Consider the following 19,901-nt stretch of genomic DNA (forward strand, 5'->3'; position numbering starts at 1 on the left):
GATAACGCATTTTATTATGGAGTTGTTATTTCCTTCTGCTCGGGTTGAGCAGTTTCCGGAGGAATTCCTAGAGGAGTTTCCGGAGGAATTCCAAGAGGAATTTCCGGAGGAATTCCTTGAGCAATTTCCGGAAGAATTCCTACAGGAATTTTCGGAGGAATTTCCGGAGGAATTCCCAGAGGAATTTTCGGAGGAATTCATAGAGAAATTTCCTGAGGAATTCCTATAGGAGTTTCCGGAGGAATTCCTAGAGCAATTTCCGGAGGAATTCCTTGAGCAATTTCCGGAGGAATTCCTTGAGGAATTTCCGAAAGAATTCCTAGAGGAATTTCCGGAGGAATTTTTAGAAGAATTTCTGGAGGAATTTCTAGAGGAATTTCCGGAGGAACTCCTAGAGAAATTTCTGGAGGAATTCCTAGAGGAATTTCCGGACTAATTCCTAGAAGAATTTCCGGAGGAATTCCTAGCGGAATTTCCGGAAGAATTCCCAGAGGAATTTTCGGAGGAATTCCTAGAGGAATTTCCGGAGGAATTCCTAGAGGAATTTCCGGAGGAATTCCTAGAGGAATTTCCGGAGAAATTCCTAGAGGAATTTCCGGAGGAATTCCTAGAGGAATTTCCGGAGGAATTCCTAGAGAAATTTCCGGAAGAATTCCTAGAGGAATTTCCGGAGGAATTCCTAGAGGAATTCCCGGAGGAATTCCTAGAGCAATTTTCGGAGGAATTCCTAGAGGAATTTCCGGAGGAATATATGGAGGAATTCCTAGAGGAATATCCGGAGGTATTCCTAGAGGAATTTTCGGAGGAATTTCCAGAGGAATTTCCAGAGGAATTTCCGAAAGAATGCTAGAGGAATTTCCGGAGGAATTCCTAGAGGAATTTCCGGAGGAATTCCTAGAGGAATTTCCGGAGGAATTACTAGAGGAATATCCGGAGGAACTCCTAGAGGAATATCCGGAGGTATTCCTAGAGGAATTTTCGGAGGAATTTCCAGAGGAATTTTCGGAGGAATTTCCAGAGGAATTTCCGGAAGAATTCTAGAGGAATTTCCGGAGGAATTCCTAGAGGAATTTCCGGAGAAATTCCTAGAGGAATTTCTGGAGGAACTCCTAGAGGAATTTCCGGAGGAATTCCTAGAGAAATTTCCGGAAGAATTCCTAGAGGAATTTCCGGAGGAATTCCTAGAGGAATTCCCGGAGGAATTCCTAGAGCAATTTTCGGAGGAATTCCTAGAGGAATTTCCGGAGGAATATATGGAGGAATTCCTAGAGGAATATCCGGAGGTATTCCTAGAGGAATTTTCGGAGGAATTTCCAGAGGAATTTTCGGAGGAATTTCCAGAGGAATTTCCGGAAGAATTCTAGAGGAATTTCCGGAGGAATTCCTAGAGGAATTTCCGGAGGAATTCCTAGAGGAATTTCCGGAGGAATTCCTAGAGGAATTTCCGGAGGAATTCCTAGAGAAATTTCCGGAGGAATTACTAGAGGAATATCCGGAGGAATTCCTAGAGGAATATCCGGAGGTATTCCTAGAGGAATTTTCGGAGGAATTTCCAGAGGAATTTCCGGAAGAATGCTGGAGGAATTTCCGGAGGAATTCCTAGAGGAATTTCCGGAGGAATTACTAGAGGAATATCCGGAGGAACTCCTAGAGGAATATCCGGAGGTATTCCTAGAGGAATTTTCGGAGGAATTTCCAGAGGAATTTTCGGAGGAATTTCCAGAGGAATTTCCGGAAGAATTCTAGAGGAATTTCCGGAGGAATTCCTAGAGGAATTTCCGGAGAAATTCCTAGAGGAATTTCTGGAGGAATTCCTATAGAAATTTCCGGAGGAATTCCTAGAGAAATTTCCGGAGGAATTCCTAGAAGAATTTCCGGAGGAATTCCTAGAGGAATTTCCAGAGGAATTCCTAGAGAAATTTCCGGAGGAATTCCTAGAGGAATTCCTAGATCGATCTTTTGGGTGGCTTTCTCAGTCTTTAAGTCGAGAACGAAATGTTTCCTACTCTCCCGACGTTTCGGCCGAAGGGTTTTGGCCTTTCTCAAGACTGAGAAAGCCACCCAAAAGATCGATCAAACATCCAGTCGAAACCCTCTTGGAATTCCTAGAGGAATATCCGGAGGTATTCCTAGACTAATTTTCGGAGGAATTCCTAGAGGAATTTCCGGAGGAATTTTTAGAAGAATTTCTGGAGGAATTTCTAGAGGAATTTCCGGAGGAACTCCTAGAGAAATTTCTGGAGGAATTCCTAGAGGAATTTCCGGACTAATTCCTAGAAGAATTTCCGGAGGAATTCCTAGAGGAATTTCCGGAAGAATTCCCAGAGGAATTTTCGGAGGAATTCCTAGAGGAATTTCCGGAGGAATTCCTAGAGGAATTTCCGGAGGAATTCCTAGAGGAATTTCCGGAGAAATTCCTAGAGGAATTTCCGGAGGAATTCCTAGAGGAATTTCCGGAGGAATTCCTAGAGAAATTTCCGGAAGAATTCCTAGAGGAATTTCCGGAGGAATTCCTAGAGGAATTCCCGGAGGAATTCCTAGAGCAATTTTCGGAGGAATTCCTAGAGGAATTTCCGGAGGAATATATGGAGGAATTCCTAGAGGAATATCCGGAGGTATTCCTAGAGGAATTTTCGGAGGAATTTCCAGAGGAATTTCCAGAGGAATTTCCGAAAGAATGCTAGAGGAATTTCCGGAGGAATTCCTAAAGGAATTTCCGGAGGAATTCCTAGAGGAATTTCCGGAGGAATTCCTAGAGGAATTTCCGGAGGAATTTCTAGAGGAATTTCCGGAGGAATTCCTAGAGGAATTTCCGGAGGAATTCCTAGAGGAATTTCCGGAGGAATTCCTAGAGGAATTTCCGGAGGAATTCCTAGAGGAATTTCCGGAGGAATTCCTAGAGGAATTTCCGGAGGAATTCCTAGAGGAATTTCCGGAGGAATTCCTAGAGGAATTTCCGGAGGAATTCCTAGAGAAATTTCCGGAGGAATTACTAGAGGAATATCCGGAGGAATTCCTAGAGGAATTTTCGGAGGAATTTCCAGAGGAATTTCCGGAAGAATGCTGGAGGAATTTCCGGAGGAATTCCTAGAGGAATTTCCGGAGGAATTACTAGAGGAATATCCGGAGGAACTCCTAGAGGAATATCCGGAGGTATTCCTAGAGGAATTTTCGGAGGAATTTCCAGAGGAATTTTCGGAGGAATTTCCAGAGGAATTTCCGGAAGAATTCTAGAGGAATTTCCGGAGGAATTCCTAGAGGAATTTCCGGAGGAATTCCTAGAGGAATTTCCGGAGGAATTCCTAGAGGAATTTTCGGAGGAATTCCTAGAGGAATTTCCGGAGGAATTCCTAGAGGAATTTCCGGAGGAATTCCTAGAGCAATTTCCGGAGGAATTCCTAGAGGAACTTCCGGAGGAATATCTAGAGGAATTTCCGGAGGAATTCTTAGAGGAATTTCCGGAATAATTCCTAGAGCAATTTTCGGAGGAATTCCTAGAGGAATTTCCGGAGGAATTACTAGAGGAATATCCGGAGGAATTCCTAGAGGAATATCCTGAGGTATTCCTAGAGGAATTTCCGGAGGAATTCCTAGAGGAATTTCCGGAGGAACTCCTAGAGGAATTTCTGGAGGAATTCCTAGAGGAATTTCCGGAGGAATTCCTAGAGCAACTTTCGGAGGAATTCCTAGAGGAATTTCCAGAGGAATTACTAGAGGAATATCCGGAGGAATTCCTAGAGGAATATCCTGAGGTATTCCTAGAGGAATTTTCGGAGGAATTTCCAGAGGAATTTCCGGAAGAATTCTAGAGGAATTTCCGGAGGAATTCCTAGAGGAATTTCCGGAGAAATTCCTAGAGGAATTTTCGGAGGAAATCCTAGAGGAATTTCTGGAGGAATTCCTAGAGGAACTTCCGGAGGATTTCATAAAGGAGTTTCCGGAGGAATTCCTAGAGGATTTTCTGAAGAATTTCACGGAGGGTTCATAGAGGAATTTCCGGAGTAATTCCTAAGAAAATTCCCGCAGGATTTTTCTAAGGGAACTGTTGGAATTCTAAGTGGTATTCCGGAAGAATTACTTGGAGGAATTTCCAGAGGAATTCAAGGGCGAAAATCTGAGGTATTTTTTTTTGTATAATGTTGTAAAAGTGATCAAATCCATAAATCTGCCCTTCGATAAGAACTTACGTTTTTCTGCAGATATGCTAACACGAAAGGCAAAAAGTGCATGCACATTTCAATTATCGCACCAAACTTCCACCATAGTAAGAAGATTTATCAAGTAAATTTTCCTCATAAATCGTCGGCATGAAAGTTTTGCATCTCTCGTCCGAATTGTTTGTCGTTCGGTTCGGCGGCGGATGAACGTGCGAGAGGGCACAAGGAAATGTAACGGAAAATGTCATCCCTGCTTGCTGCACTCTGCACTTGCACTAGGGGATGCAATGCAGTATCAAGAGCAAAAGCCGTGAAATATTGGACGCAAAGCCCCGGGAAACTTTTGCTCAGATTTTGTGTTTGACTTTTGTCTCTTGAAGTGCAATCGCCCTGGGATGCGGGAATGATATCTAGTTGGTAGTTTGACCGAATGTGGTAAGTGCTTTATGGTCGCGGTTAACCAGAGTAAGATTTGTTGGATGCAAATGTCATTTGGATTCTATAACATTTACCCGAAAACCATTTACCCGAAAAACATTTACCCGAAAACCATTTACCCGAATGTAACATATACCCGAATGCCAAATACCCGAACGCGACATTTACCCGAATGCGACATTTACCCGAATGCGACACTTACCCGAATGCGACACATACCCGAATGCGACATTTACCCGAATAGTTTATTACTCTGCATAAATTATGATTTTGTGAGTAAAGTTCATTTGTTTTGTTCAATGCAAAAAGTACATGTATTATTTTGTATTGCGGCTCAGACAAATATGTTTAATGTCGAATTCCTCAAAAACACATTTTAAATAATTTTCTCTGAAATGATCGGCGATAGGAATTCACAGGGAATAAAACTAATCACTGCAGCTTGGTATTTTTTCTGTTTGCTGTTGGCATTCCCTCTAGAGATTTACCCTTCTTTGCTTCATAAGCTGTGCTTTCGATAAGCAAAGAACAGTTTATGATTTTAAGAAGAGAAAAACTCTATTTGTAGGCCGAATGGTCATTAGATCGAATCGATTAGAGAACAGCAAATCGGCAAATCAACATATCATTAGAAAAAAAAAACTTTGATTAAAAAGTTTGCACGATACAGAACATCCTGTTATTAAAAGAAGGGAAAATTCTTAGGTGTAGACTTGGAATCCATCACTCAATCCTGTAAAAATGTAATTTAAAAGAACATCTCATGATCGAATGAAGAAGAAAAACTCATATACAGTTAGTAGTTCGAACGCCAATAAAATATGCAGCAGTACAACTCGAAAGAACAGCCTTTGAATAGAAGAAGGAAAAATCTCCGTGACTACCAAACAACTTAGTGACGTTAACACTATTTCTGTAAAAGAAACTCTACCAAATTACCCCTAATGCCATGGCCCGAAATCCATAACCCCGAATAGGCCTTTATCCCAAAAGCTATTACCCCGAATGGGTCATTACACCGCTATAGGTAGAAAAATGGATAGTAAGCCAAGCATACTAACCAAGTGGTCATTAGGCCGAAAAAATGATAGATCGATCGATTGGCAGGCCTCAAAAGAACAGTCTATTCTAAAAAAAAGAAAAATATCTTATCAAGTTGCTAATTTGGCCACCAGTCAATTGTGTAAATCTTAACTTGAAAGAATAGCTTATTATTCAAAGAAGGACAAATCTTTCATGGAGTTAGAAGTTCGTCTGCAAATAAACTATATAACATTCCAACTTAAAAAATAGCCTCTATTTCCAGTTTGGTCGACCAACTCAGCTACAGTACACAGTTGGACTCTGCAAATTCAAAAGAACAGCTTATTTTAAAAAGAAGGCAAATATTAGAAGAAGTAGAGAATACTTGAAGTATGGCTGCTAAATTGTGACCGAGTATATAAATGTATATAAGTAGCTCAAAGTAGCCTGTGTTGTTAAAATGTAATAGCTTGGTAATGAAAAAGTCATTACATTCGAATGTTCAGTTGTGCTAAAAACAGTTCAATTTATCTCAAACTTCTTGGTGACAATTTAGCATTCATCCTCATGACTTTCGGCATAAATGATTCTTAGCCGAATGGCTCGATGTCTTTTCGGGCATTCTCACTTATCAGCCATTTGACAAGGTCTGGGGCAAGAACTCAATACCAAATGAATTATGATAAAAACGAATTTCGTGAGGGTATGGTTATAAGATCGTCTATTTGAAAGAACATTCAACATTTAAAAGAAGGAAACATTTCAGATTAAAATACTTATAGCTTTCAAACTTCGAAAGAACAGTCATAGATTGAAATAAAAGAATTCTCAAATAAAAACTTCAACAACTATATTGTAACAGCATTTTATAGTTCCAAAGAACAGCCAATAATAAAAAGAAGGGAGAATTATTTATTAAAACATGATTCGGAATTAGCACCACTAGCAAATGTTTATGCATATTTTAAGAGAACACAATATTAAAAATGGCCGGTTAGGTAAGCATACTGAGTTCTTCAGGATCCATATTTGAATAGACAAGTACAGTATGAGTGCCTTGAACTTTTCGCATTTTTTCCTGTCGCACCCTGTACATCGTCTTCGACCATCGGATATGCACGCTGAATATCAGGCAAACTGTTTGAATCACCAACCTTTTCCTTCGTTGCAGTTTTCTTAAATGCATTGCATTTGCTTCTTACGTTTCCGTAAACCCTTAATTTTCATTTATTTTTATTAAGGAATTTCAACTTATGCTAATTCTTCCCTCTAAGTAAACCTTTCATGAATCACAACGTTGCTAAAGATTGCCCAAGGATTACCCTTTTCTAACTGATTGTTTTATCAACTTCTAATAAATTGTCCACAGTGAACACTTTTTGAGCGACCTCCTGAATGATTTCGGGTTGGCGTTCGGGCTTGTGATGTGGAGACGTTAAAAAAAAAACAAAACATTAAAAAATCCTGAAATTAAAATTGCATTCTGACCGCCAGTTAGTCATGTACCAGAGTGCTTGATGATCACTTGGCCTGATGATTACAAGGTCTAACGAAAGCCGGCTGTATAACACCGGGTCATAACATATTTATTATTGACAAATCATATGGGGATCAAGTCCACGGTTTTTTTTTAATTTTTCGGGTAAGTGTCGCATTCGGGTAAATGTCGTATTCGGGTGAATGTCACATTCGGGTAAATGTCGCATTCGGGTAAATGTCGCGTTCGGGTATTTGTCGCATTCGGGTAAATGACGTTCGGGTAAATGTCATTCGGGTAAATGTGTTTCGGGTAAATGTTCGGGTAAATGTTATAGAACCGTCATTTGTGTTACAGAACAGTAACACTTCAAGCGTCACATACACTAATCAACTAAAAATAAAAATCCTTCTAAATTGTTTTAAAGTTGATAAAATATAGACAAAACTGTTATTAGAACACAAAACAACAGTTTTGGCTTTGCTAAACTTTTTGAAGACTTAGATCTCCTCTCTTCTCTCTTCTTGGCGAAACGTCCTCACTGGGACAAAGCCTGCTTCTCAGCTTAGTGTTCTATGAGCACTTCCACAGTTATTAACTGAGAGCTTCCTCTGCCAATGACCATTTTGCATGTGTATATCGTGTGGCAGGCACGAAGATACTCTATGCCCAAGGAAGTCAAGGAAATTTCCTTTACGAAAAGATCCTGGACCGACCGGGAATCGAACCCGTCACCCTCAGCATGGTCATGTTGAATACCCGTGCGTTTACCGCCTCGGCTATATGGGCCCCACTGAAGACTTAGATGTGGCCTTGTAAAATACCATGTTTTTGAGCGGTTAACTCCAAATTTTTGATCAGAAGAAAGATGGAAACCGCCTTCATATGATAAACCTGATAGACGTTACATATGTTTCCTTATCAATAGAACCCTTCTTCAAACGTCAATCCTAGTTCCAATAAAAGTCTCACTCAACAATACCAGGCAGAAAGAGAAAATGTGTCAACAGAACCACGCGCCAAAGTTCGAAAACGAAACATGACATTTGAGCGAGCGATGTAGGTACCTCCCTACGTGGAAAGCTGACTCGAACCAACAACGGAAATGAAATTTAGATCTCTTTCCTTTCTTCGCTTCAACTCAGCGACGACGACGACGATGCACCGACCGACGACGGGCGATCTGTGCAGAAGCAGCAGAAATCCAACTCGAGCGGTGGACCAGCCGGAATGTAAACTAAGCTATTTTGTATCGATAGCAAATCGAATATTTCCTTTCTTGCGCTGGAGTGAGCCTTAATGCTGAGCTGGCTCTCTCTGCCTTGCTTTTACCAACCGAAGAGTTTCGAATTCAATTCGAAAAGTTATCCGGGCGCAGGGTGATACCTACGTATAGCTAGCTAGCTAACTTTAAAGGAAAAGGGTCCAAACGTATTATGTAGCAGCTGGAGACGAAAGGAAATCAACGCCGGATGTTCGCCGCGTTGTGAATGGTGATCGGGAGTCATGCGGGTGGAAGTAGGAGTGCAGAGATGAGGTTTTTTTTCTCAGACCATAAGGTGCTGTGACCAGTGCTTAAAATGTCATTTCGTCATATCGATGTTCAACCAACTACAGCTCATTTTAGAAGCTGAAACTGAGAATATGGTATTTGAAAAGCTTGTGCGGCTAGACCAGTTCTACAAGAAAGTCACGGAAAAACAGTTCTTTTTCGAACATTTAAGGTTAATGGCACGGGCTATCATCCGAAAATCCAATTGATATTCACTATAAATTGCATTTGGCATTTTTCTAAGCTAGTTCGTGACATTTATGTTAAATATTCGAAAAAGAGCAAATTTTCCGCGACTTTCTTGTAGAACTGGTCTGGCCACACATGTTTTCCCTATACCATATTCTCAGGTTCAGCTTCTTAAATGATCTGTAGGTGGTTGAACATAGATATGACGAAATTACATTTTCAGCACTGGCTGTGACTTTGCACCATGAGAAATATCATAGTTAAGGTGATTAAAATTTAAAAAAGTAAATCATGTTATCCTCATATATGCGACGGGCTTGGTGGTCTAATGGCTGCCGCTTCTTATTCGTATGCAGAAGGTCCTAGGTCCTAGGTTCAATCACTGGCTCAACCTTTCCTCCTACTTTGTATCTTTCTTTATACTTTCTCCTTTCTCTCTAAAAACAACTCATGTTTATTCACATTTTCATAGCCATCACTAGAACAGAAACTGGTTTAAAAATTCAGAGTAATAAACGCGCAGAATAGTAATTTCAACCGCAACACAATGGTCGGAAAAAGATAAAGTTCGGCCAAAACTCTTTTTATGTGTTTAATCGAAGTTATAGGTTGTCTAGATATGTTATATAGTATTTTTAGTGTTTAAAAAGGGGTATTCAAAAATTACGTAACTTCAATAATTTCAAAAACGGTATAAATCAGTAAACCCCACATTTTTTGGTTTTTTTGTTAGAAAATCAATTTGAACTTAATTAAATGATCATCTTTTGATCAAATCCAATCAAGTTTGTTCAAAACGTGTGAAAAATGTGGGAAGATAAATTTTATTTCAGTCAAAAATGGAAAAATAACGTAAAATATATAAAAACCCAGGACTTTTTCAAATAGCTCTAATTCGAAAAACTGCAAATTTCTGCAAAAAGTTTAAACGTTTTTATGCAGCCCTAAGCATGATGTTTAAGATGTACTATTCGAAATTGCGGCGACACGTGACGACACGAACCGTTTTTCAACTTAAAAATTACCAAAATTCCTATGGTACAATATATGAAAATTTGAAAAGTTTTGTGACATATTTATTTTGCACCATACGAGCATTCAAACAGTCCAATAACAAGCTTTCTTATGCTGGATAACATAAAACATATATTCCATTCTCAAAATATTATTATTTTACTTTTTTCGAATAATTCATTTTTCAATTTTATGACTTAGACCACTTTGGTAGTGAAAATGTCATTGAAATGCAAAAGCTGGTATGATTTTGATTGAGAATCATAAAACTACAATACATTATCTTTGTTATAAGGTGAAAAAAAGTTTAAAAATATCAATTTCGTTTTTTGAGAGTTTTGGCCGCCCCTTTGTATGGAGCCCGACCAATGTGCGCAAGTCGTCTTTTAGTGTACAGTGTATCAAACAATTGGCTTCTTTAGTGGTGTTGAGATAATCCCATATTCTGAATCTGCATGTCGAACTGAGCCGAAATCCAAATTTTCATGAATTTTGGTGCCCGGGAACCTATTTGAAAATCAGGTTGAAGTTTGTATGGGAGCGATTTGTCGAATAACCCCTCGTCGCATTTTGTACTGGGCGGAGCTATCAAGCAGTTGCTCAGCTGTCAAAAGGTGATTTCAAAAAATCTCTTTGAAATTGAGTTTAGGTACCAAAATAAAGTTTAAAAAATCTGAAAAAAAATCATAGTGCCTCAGAAAAAGGTTGCTCTTTTGTATAAAATCAAAAAAATCAATACATTTTCCAAAATTTAAAAACCCAATTGTCCGTACAGCAATTTGTTTTGTCAAAATAATTTTTCATTCAAATGTTAATAACTTTTTTATGCGTCAATCAGAAACGCTGAAATTTTGACCAATCATGAACTATATGTTGAAGCTCCATTGCATTGGTAAAATTTTGGGCGAGATCGAATAAGTTTTCTGATAGTTTTAGAAGTTTTAGGGAAACTTATAAGATTTTCGAACACATTTTTAAAACATTATATTTCAATATGTACTTGATAATTTTTTTTGAATTATTTTTGTGTGATATCTTATATATAAGGCCACGCTTGTCCGCACTGAGCGCATGAAAATTCGGCTCTTTTGATTTACACCACCAAAACCATCGTTTTTATGAAATCTGCCTATTTTATCTAATAGTAGGATGTTGAAATATCCTAAATGTCATTTCGAACTGTCAAAAAACCGCACGTCAGAGCCGCGCGGAGCGTCCAAAGTGAAATTCACTGGGGTGAATTCACCCGGGTGAAATTCTCTTTGTGCGCTCAGTGTGGCACTGCGCTGCAGTTTTTAGACAGTTCGAAATGACATTTAGGATATTTCAACATCCTACTATCAGATAAAATAGGAAGATTGCATAAATAGGATCGTTTTGGTGGTGTAAATCAAAAGAGCAGAAATTTCATGCGTTCAGTGCGGACAATAAGCCTGCAAGGCTGTCATATGCAGCTTTGTTTGAGGTTTTATATGCACTACAAAAAATAAGAAAAATGTGCTTATATAGTTGACGATGTTTAAAAATTTACCAAATTTTGCACATATAATCTGCCAAACGTTTTCCACCAATAAAAGTGCATTAACTGAACGAAAAATCCATAGGACCTACTCTTCATATGTAGTTTAGTAGGTCCTGTATAAAAATATTACATTAAGAGAGTTAAAAAAAGTTGAAAATACTTGGCACATTTATTGATCAAAATATGATAAATTTCCAAATGACACTCTGAACATATACAGATTTTTCATATTTTTTGTAGTGAATATAAAACTTTAAATGGAGCTGCATACGAAAGCCTTAGGTATAAGCTGTAACATAAAAAAAAATTGAAAAAGTTTCATCTAGTACATATTGAGATATAATGTTTTAAAACAAGTAAAACAAGTTTTACTAAAAGTACTATAACTTCCAGAAAACTTATTTGATCTCACTCAAAATTTTATCAATGGAGCTTTAATATATGGGTTGTAATTGGTCAAAATTTCAGCATTTTTGATTGACGTATGAAAAAGTTAATAACATTTAAATGAAAAATTATTTTGTCCAAAAAATTGCTGTACGAACAATTGTTTGATACACTGTACATGTAGAGAGCAGGGCAGTGATGGAATAACTAACAATCAATACGGGACTGGCAATTCGCCCATGACCCCAGTTACATCAATTTTCAATGAGCCTAATCCCCCACTACGTAATGTTTGAATGGACACAAGGAGGCGGCGCTTTTGACGCTTCTCACTGTCAATCAATGTGTTTTTCTTCAGTCGTTCAGAATGACATACAAGTGAGTAAACTTTAAAATTTCTTCAAATAACTTTTTTAAATAGATCTCCATGAAGTTCTAGATGAATTATCCAAGGTTTTCCTCTTTTAGCGTTGTTACCAAACAATGATGTGGCTGAAGCTCCATTTGATGTAAAACCAGTGGATTTATATGGCATGAACCAGCTTTGAACCAAGGAGAAGATAGCGTCCAAAAGAGATGTTGGTAGACGTCATGATGCAGTTCAGTCAACGGAAGCTTCCGCGATAGGATCGAAAATCTCTTTCAAATCTTGGTTCCCCGGGGCGTTTTCGGACTTCGTGGCTTGAGACTAAATTCAAAGAAATAAATTACATTGAATTTCTTTTATTTCTTGATCGTGAAGAATGGAAGTAAATGTTGTTTAGGTCAAAGATTGTTGTCAAATTAGAAATCATTAAGACGTCGGTGCGACGGTCTAGTCTCAGTCTGTGCTATGGCTCATGCGAGGTGTATTGGTTCGATAGATTTGAATGGGTTTACGGTTTGCCTGATAAGACAAGAGCTACGTTGAAGGGAGAGTTCTGACGAAGCTTTTTTGTCGGATCAACTACGCTGACCGAGTCTCGACATTTATTGACGGACACAACCACCAACTCCTCGACAGCCCAGGAAAGAAGAGGGGATAAGGCCTATTATTGATGCACGATCAAATGAAGTGCCCACAGTGAGATCTTCCAAAGACGCGGCGTGAGGTCACATCATCCGCGTCACTTGTCGAAGAACCCGATGAAAAGCAATGCTTTGATCACTCTGAGAAGTAGGTACTGACAGACGTTGATCGGTGGGAACTGAAGTTAACGATTTTCATGACACGCACGTTCATCGTAGTTAATATAGTTTTAGTACAGCCCAAACACTCCCGATATCTGTGCTTCACAGACTGCCATTTCCGGTATTTATCCAACATTTTTCTGCGGAAAATACGGTTCTGGACATTGGACAGTCCATTTTTTGAACATGAAATAAATAAACAAAAACTTGACCCTGACAACGAGATTGCTGGTTTGATTGGTTTGCTTTGATGGAGGGGTGAGAGCATAAAGCAAATTGACAATTGAAGGCGCCGCTTCAAGCGAATTGAGGAAGGGGCAAATTTACTGGGGGAGCGAGTGGCGTCACGAATCGAACTGAATTTGTTCCTGACCTTGATGTCTTATGCCGTTTTTCTTTTTGATCCAGTTCCAACCTGGGTTGGAACTGGATGAGATCACAGTTTGAACCCCAACCCGACTTCGGTTTCGCTTGTACTAAAGTTTGTTTGAGTTTGTTTGTTTACACATTTTCCGCCAATCCAGTTCCAACCCAGGTTCAAAAAGAAAAACGGCATTAGAGTTAAGTCTATGGAATAACTCTCATCATGAAGCAATTCGCGAGTGTAAAGTCAATGGTCCACTGCACGAATTTATTCTGGCCTGCTTACTCTCACACGAAATTTGACGTTTGAGCGGTGCCGGCACCTCTCAAACGTCAAATTTCGTGTGAGCGTAAGTTGGCCAGAATAAATTCGTGCAGTGGACCATACAAGGCCTTACAAGGCTTACTCAGGATTCCGAGAGTAAACAGTGTGTGAGTTTATTCGCACCCGCCTGCTTCGTGGGTAAGAAGCAAAACAAAAACAGAAACACTTATGAGTTTTTATTCCTGAAGAACTAGTGGAGGTGCGGGAAGTGCATTTTATTGTGGTTATAATAGCATATCCAGTGATTATCCAACATAAATTAATGCTTTATGCTTCATTGTTCCTGAAAAGCAGCACTGCCAGTCGTTAAAATGCGTTTTTCGTCAAAATGCAAACAACTCACGAAGCTTCGCGAATGACATGCTAGTGCTTGACAGCATCGTTTACTCACGAATAAAGAAGTGCGAGTATTCTCGGGCCCCTGTTGTTCAGAGAAAGTAAAAAGAAAAATACAAAGTAGGAGGAAAGGGGGGACGTTCCAGAGATTGAACAAATTAGAAGCGGTAGCCACTAAACCACAAAGTCAGCCGTTTCTGTGTCCGAATTGAATTTTCACCATATTCATAAAAGGCAATAGCGAGATCACCGGCTTCTTCTTCTTTATAGCTTTACGTCCCCACTGGGACTTGGCCTGCATCGCTTCAATACAGGCAAACACAATGATAGGGCTGCAAAACGGTGGTGAGTCGAAAAGGAGAGCGTCCAACAAAGCTCTCGTCCTCAGAAGTTCCTACCTCATGCTTCCACGGGTCAAGCGATGACAAAGACCGCCAGCTAAGAGTTGTGTGCTTAGTTGGTAGTGCAGCCTGGGCACTGTTATCCTTCTGACTTCAGCTAGATTGAGAAGGTACGATCCGAGTGTCTGTTCACCAAGGAGGTGCGGCTCAAACAGCGTCTGTTCTGGCATCCAGCGGCCAAATATGAAATGCTCCTCCACCGGAAGCTATACCTAAGGTGCTAGCCCCATCATCGTGGATAGGGGACCTTAGGCCTACAACCTACGTACTGTTTCCGAAGCCCGAAAAAACGTTACTGATACCGAAAATGAAAAATTACGAACTGATTCACCGACTTTTAACGCGAAACAACTGTGCGGTTCGAGTACCGATGAATCGGCCATAACGTGCGCATCCATACGATGCGGGTAACTTGTGCTCCTGTTTGCTGCTGAGTCGTTCACGCGGGGCTGACTGTCAGCTTGCTTGACCGCTGTGCAGAGTGGGATGTAGAGCCGTGCACATGTGTAGAATGGGATGGGTTCACGCAGTCTAACAGATCCAATAGACCGTGCTGCCAAATCGTATGTGACAACCACACAACAACGGACAAGAATTGGAACTTGGAATGTATTGACCCTAGCCCAGCACGATAAACTGGCACAACTAGCCAATGAGGCATGCCGTATGAAGCTTCAGATCCTAGGACTGAGTGAAGTCCGTTGGCTGAACTTTGGAGAACACAGATTGGCGTCAGGTCAAATTCTGCTATGCTCTGGCCTACGAGGTGAACACGCTTCTCGCCACCGTGGAGTTGGTTTCCTGCTCAGCGCTCACGCCCACGCTGCGCTCATGAAGTGGGAACCTATTAATGACAGGATAATTGTAGCCAGATTCAGAACACGGGTTCGAAACCTTATTATGATCCAATGTTACGCGCCAACCGATGCTGCCGAATTGCAAGACAAAGAGTACTTTTACAGTCAACTGAATGCTGTCGTGAACAAGATTCCGAAAGGTGATATCAAGATCCTCATGAGCGACTTCAACGCGAAGGTTGGTTCCGACAACGCGGACTATGAGCACGTCATGGGACGCCATGGTCTCAGAGAAATGAGCGAAAATGGAGAGCTGTTTGCAGAGTTTTATGACAACAATGACATGGTGACTGGGGGATTGCTCTTTCCTCATCGATCAGTGCACAAAGTGACATGGGTTTCCCGTGATGGCGTCGCGGAAAATCAAATCGACCACATCTGCATCAGCCGAAAATGGAGACGGTGTCTTCTTGATGAGCGGAACAAACGTAGCGCCGACATTGCGGTCGACCCTCATCTCCTAATCGGCGAGATCCGACTGTGCAATGCTAGGATCCATCGACAGGAGGAGAAAATCGGGCGCCGGTTCAACGCACGCCGACTGGAAGACGCTGCGGTAAAAAGGTCCTTCGTTGAGGAGCTGGAGAACCGTGCTGCGGGTATTCCGGAAGGTGGAAGCGTAGAAGATTAATGGAGCGCCATCAAGAACGTCTTCATCGCCTCTGGCAGGAATAACTTGGGTGAGCTGCGCACTCGAAGAGAGCAGTGGATCACAGATGACACCTGGAGGAAGATAGACTACTTACTACCTACTTTCAGTCCTGGACAGCCACGGTGATGCAGAGGGCCGAATTGAAAGATCTCCATCCTGGGCGATTGGCCGCCATCGTCTTGACCTGTGGCCAGCTCAAATTTCTGTTGACTTTCTTGATTTCGTTGTTGAGGCTAGGCCGCCATGAGCCTCTGGGTCTGCCTCTGCTGCGATGTCCTGCTGGGTTCCAGTCTAGTCTAACGCTTGTTTGCAGATTTCGTTTTCGCCCCTGCGTAGAGTGTGGCTGACCCACCTCCACTTTCGCTCCCGAATTTCTGTCGCTATTGGCTTTTGATGACATCGACGATGGAGCTCCACGTTGGAGATCCAATTGTGAGGCCTCTATGCACGAATTATATACCGCAGGCATCTATTGATGAAGACCTGCAGCCGTTGCGTGTTTTTCACTGATACACACCAGGTTTCACTGGCGTATAGCAGCACAGATTTCATGTTCGAGTGAAAAATTCGGATTTTTTGCGTCGACTAATCTGGTTGTTTTTCCATACATTTCAGCCCTCACCTTTTTGATCCGTGCATCTATGTCGATCTTGGTGCCGCCATCGGCCGCCATTTGGCTACCAAGATATTGGAAGCTTTCAACATTCTCCACTGATTGCCCAGCTACCGTAAAGCTGGAATGGTTGACCGTGTTTACATCGAATGATTTGGTCTTGTTGACGTTGATGGTAAGTCCTGCCACTAGGAGCGATTGGAAAGATCATCGAGCTTGCTCTGCATATCAGAGCGCCGTTGAACTACGAGAGCAACGTCATCAGTCAGTTCGAAGTCATTTACGTGCTCCATGGTAATGGGTTGTCACAGCAATCCACAATATGGCTCACGGTCAATCGCTCCAACCAGGATCTCGTCGATTACAATGAGGAACCGTAGCGGTGATAGGATACATCCTTGCCTCACTTCAGCAACGACCCGGATAGGATCGGACAAAACGCCGTTGGCGTTGTGCAGTACTCTGCACGAAAATGCTCTGTACTGTGCTTCAATGAGGCCGACGATTTTCTCAGGGAGACCCTTTCGCCTGAGGGCTTCCCACATGTTTCCGTGATTGAGACAGTCGAAAGCTTTTTCGTAATCAATGAACACCAGGTAGAGAGACTCTTGGAATGTATTGATTTGCTCCAGGATGATACGGAGCGTGACCATATGGTCCACACAGGATCGTCCGGCAGGGAATCCTGCTTGCTGCCGTCGGAAAGTTGCGTCAGTCTTCTCCTGTATCCGGTTAAGGATCACTTTGCACAGGACTTTGAGAACGATACACAGTAACATGATGCTCTGTCAATTATCGTATACAGTCAGGTCAACCTTTTTGTGTACCTACCTTTACTAAGACGCCTTGCATCCAGGCGGCCGGAATTGTCGTGGTTTCCCATATGTTGCAGAATAATTGATGCAGTAGTTGTGCGGATACTACGGGGTCAGGTTTGAGAATCTCAGCTGATATACGATCGACCTCTGTTCGATTTCATGCTACGGATGGCTGTTTCTATCTCCTACACTGATGGAGCTTCAGTGTTGACACGGGTAATGCGTCGAACTCTTGGCGGATCATACTGAGGTGTTGATGGCGTGGCCGACACTTGAAAAAGGTTTCCAAAGTGCTCGAACCAGCGTTTCAACTGGTCAGGAAGATAGAGAAGCGAAAGAATGCCAAAGCCGCGATAGAGCCAGCGAAAACACGAGGAGCCAAAGCCGTAGCTCGTCAGCGCTACGAGAAGGAGATAAAGCGCTTAAGTATACGAAACAAAAGAGCGTGGGCCGACAAAGGCGAAAAAGCCGCAAATACCGGCGACATCCGTTTCCTCAACGATGTCTCACGTCGCCTTAGTGGGACTACGATTAATGCTACGATACCCGTGAAAGACACATCTGGACAGCTATTAACCGACCTGGCTGACCAACTGAAATACTGGTTCAAGCACTTTGGAAACTTTTTTCAAGTGTCGGCCACGCCATTAACACCTTAGCATGATTTGCCAAGGGATCGACGCATTACCCGTGTCAACACCAAAGAGTGATCTGATCGTATGCGATAATTGGTTGGGCATCATGATGTTACTGTATCATTCTCAAGTCCTTCGCATTGAATAATGAAGTAAAAACTTCACATAACATGTTGTAGACAACTCGTTGCAATACTATACTTTTTCAGCACTCATCGAATTTATCCAACTCGGCAAATCTCGTTGGATAAATGTACGACACGTGCTGAAAAAGTACCGTAAAATGGGGTGTTAAGAACTCATGGGGTGTTAAGGGATTCATCTTCACATACTACTTTGAAAAATCGCCAAATCGTATTAACATTGATTTACTAATTCCAAATTCGCTTCAAATGTGTGTTAGAAATTAAGGCATACTATAAGGATTACCACTCATGAAATACGTTTTTAACTGGACACTAGACATCAAAAACCGAATGGCATTGCTTTTTCAAAATTTCACTACCATTGAAACATTTATTTGTAAGGTCAGAAATATTAATAGGAAAAATAAGTGAGTAATCGTAAGGTGTTCTACAACTCATTTCAAACGAAACTAGGGTAGAATCGAAGACTACTTTATCAAGAAGACATGCAACTCTGCTATTTTCCCATACACACGGCAAGCGTCACCGACGGCACCGCCGCCTGGTGAGCTAAGGTGGTACCTTTCTGTAAAAGTGTAAGAGTGTATTGGTACGAGTATGAAAATTTACACACACTATCATGAATAGTACCACCTTCATCCGGGGTGGCGCTGCTAGCAGTGACTCCCGATTTTCAGCAGTGCTGCAAGTCTTCTTGATAATGTGGTCTTCGGTAGAATATTTGATGTTACTAAGGTGTTTTGCGAACACCGATAATTTTTGTGAAAAAAGACTAGATTGATAAACTGGTGGGGTGTTAAGGGATGCAATTTCTCATTTAAATTTTTCATTTGTATCATGAAGTTTTGAGGCGATTGATTCATTATATAACCACAGACAAACAGACGTAACACTTCAAACATTTATCGATTCAAAGCATAGTCACGGAAACATATTCGCCCAATGCTAAAACGATTAAGTTTGGCCGACCGTCAACTAGGTGGCGGTAGTGAGCAAACGTCAAACCCGAACAAAAACGATGCGAGCGACACGGGTGGGCAGTTGGCCAACTATTAAATTTTGAAAAAGACCGTTAAAACGATGTACGATGGAAATTATCAGAGTGTTACGTCTGTTTGTCTGTGATATAACAATAACTATTCTGAATGACGTATTACGGATTTCATTTTGGGTCATAAACGTCTCAACAGTTGCTATGGATGATAAATTCAACTAATGCAATATAGATATTTAGAAACAGGTGTTAGATTGATACATATAATTAGAAAAATGGTCAAATGTTCATACTCAATGCTGCAGTAGTCCCCTCTTTACAGAAGTTTGTGTTCTTCAGGTGTTCTGTTATGTTTCAATGAAGGCATGTTCTTCAAAATAAATTTCTTATTTGTTTTCTTATTTAAATACTATCAATGAATGGCGCTAAAACGTGACATCCAAAGTTTTTTGAAAATGTGGAATATTCTCACTTGTTTCATATATTATGTACACCAGACTGTCACTAACTTTTGCTAAAGCAAGTATTCATGAAGAAGACGCATGGCAATTGGTAAATCATTCAAAAACTTATCGCTTTTTTTAACGAATAACACAAACAAACAGAAAATATAAATTGCGTTATGGCAAGATATATCAAACTTCTTGCAAGAACTATTTGCCTAACCTTGCTCATCAAACTTTGCTGCTAAAACATCTCAACATCTAAAATACGACCTATCAGCGATGCTCCAGAGTAGAATTATACACATTCTTAGTTTACAACCTGTTGATCAGTCTGAACTGTTCAATTTGGTTACTCTAAATAGTACTGTGAACAATATGTTTGTTAA

General features: G+C 40.9%; 1 protein-coding gene and 1 long non-coding RNA gene across 5 annotated transcripts in view; one reads left to right on the top strand and one right to left on the bottom strand.

Annotated features, from left to right (window-relative positions):
• Positions 1-19,901, bottom strand: part of LOC109431043 (serum response factor homolog A) — a 783,489-nt gene that overhangs the window by 270,108 nt on the left and 493,480 nt on the right. The window lies entirely within an intron of this gene.
• On the top strand, positions 11,896-12,529 carry LOC134291467 (uncharacterized). Its single transcript, XR_009999104.1, has 2 exons — positions 11,896-12,137; positions 12,213-12,529. It is a non-coding gene; the product is annotated as an uncharacterized LOC134291467 (long non-coding RNA).

Source organism: Aedes albopictus, chromosome 3, assembly GCF_035046485.1.
Source record: "Aedes albopictus strain Foshan chromosome 3, AalbF5, whole genome shotgun sequence".
NCBI lineage: Eukaryota > Metazoa > Arthropoda > Insecta > Diptera > Culicidae > Aedes > Aedes albopictus.